Source organism: Propithecus coquereli, unplaced genomic scaffold (assembly GCF_000956105.1).
Source record: "Propithecus coquereli isolate 6110/MARCELLA unplaced genomic scaffold, Pcoq_1.0 Scaffold37, whole genome shotgun sequence".
Classification (NCBI taxonomy): domain Eukaryota; kingdom Metazoa; phylum Chordata; class Mammalia; order Primates; family Indriidae; genus Propithecus; species Propithecus coquereli.
In genome coordinates this window covers 4,273,597-4,275,091 of record NW_012149396.1, presented here as the reverse complement: position 1 = coordinate 4,275,091, position 1,495 = coordinate 4,273,597, and positions in this window count along the sequence as shown.

Genomic DNA, 1,495 nt, shown 5'->3' with positions numbered 1-1,495 from the left:
TTTTTTGTATTTCTTGCATTGCTAAGGACAAGTAGCTTGAACAACTACCTAATAATGAATGATTTCAAGCCATGATAATGGCCCACTAAAGCAATCAAAATGATGGTTGAAACTAAGTCATTTTTTTTAATTTTCAAATTTTTGTTGTTGTCGACAGAATCTGAATCTCAATCTAGGCTCAAATCTCATTTCCATTAGCTCTATGAAATTATCACTTAAAAGAAAACGTGGTCTGTAATTACATGTATCATTTAAAAAGTGATTTGAAACTTCCTGTTCTAGCAGCTTTTGAATTTCCCAGTCTCCTCCTCTAGGGCAGAATCCCACTTTCTGAAACTTCGCCACGGTGCCTGGGGTGGAAAATCAGACCCACTACGATTAGCATCAGTCTGGGAATTCAGGCAGATTCATTTCTCTCTTTAAAACTCCCTGAAACAGAGTTTCACTTTGCTAATGATGTGTGTAATTAGAGACTAGAGATGAAACCATTATGAATCAAGTCCCCTAAAATCTTTGGGCCTCCAGATGCTAAGTTACCAACTTTTTGGCCAGTAGCCCTGCAACTTCTAAAAAAGAAAAGAAACGAAGCCTCAGAGGTACTTAAGGAATTGAAATGCCCATATTTCAGAAGCAGGGAGATAAGTAGAGTCACTTCAGTGGGGGAAGAGGCGAAGGGTTTGGAATAAGAGGTCAAGCATGACTTTCCAAGGGAAGGAAGAATGGCCATTTTTTACTCCCTTTCATCTATTAATACTGTTCCCTTTGGGGTGGCAAAGTGTCCTGGCCAGCCTCAGCCGCTTTGACTCTGGCCCCATTCCGTCCATATATACACACATATACACACACATATTCATACACACATGTGTGTAGTTTCAAAGCTTAGGCTACGAGAGAAACAGAGAACTAAAGCAGCTGGACGGAAAGTCGATCTATGTTTTCTCATCTCCACCCGACTCTGGTGCATGTCTTCACTGAGTGGAATGGCAGACACAGGCTCTGCCTCTCTGTGACTTCCCTCACTCTTCCTCGCTCTTGTCCTATTACATCTAACTGAATTTGCCTATGTCAAATGCGTTTGCAATGTGATTCTGCTGTATCTCATGGGGAACTGGTCAGAATAGATCAATTAACGACCATCTCTTAGAATGAAGCAATTAGTTCAGATGTGGTAGTATAGTGATAGTAGAATATGGTGGTCCAGCCATGATCACTGGAGCTTAACATGCTCCTTTCTGATAATTGTGTTGTCTTTTCTACAGTGAATTGAAGACTGAAGACATCTCTCCGTATTTGATGTTGATTAGGCTACGGAAATGAACTGGCTCACCGAAGATCTAATTGATAAAGACTATGTGGGTCTTATTTATTCCTTGAAGCACAGCCCGGACTTCCTTGTTAAAATAGCACAATGCTGGTAATTGAATAGAATTTATTATACATAAGTAGTTTTGCAGGAAGATGACATTCAAAAAAATCAAACAAATATATATTTAAG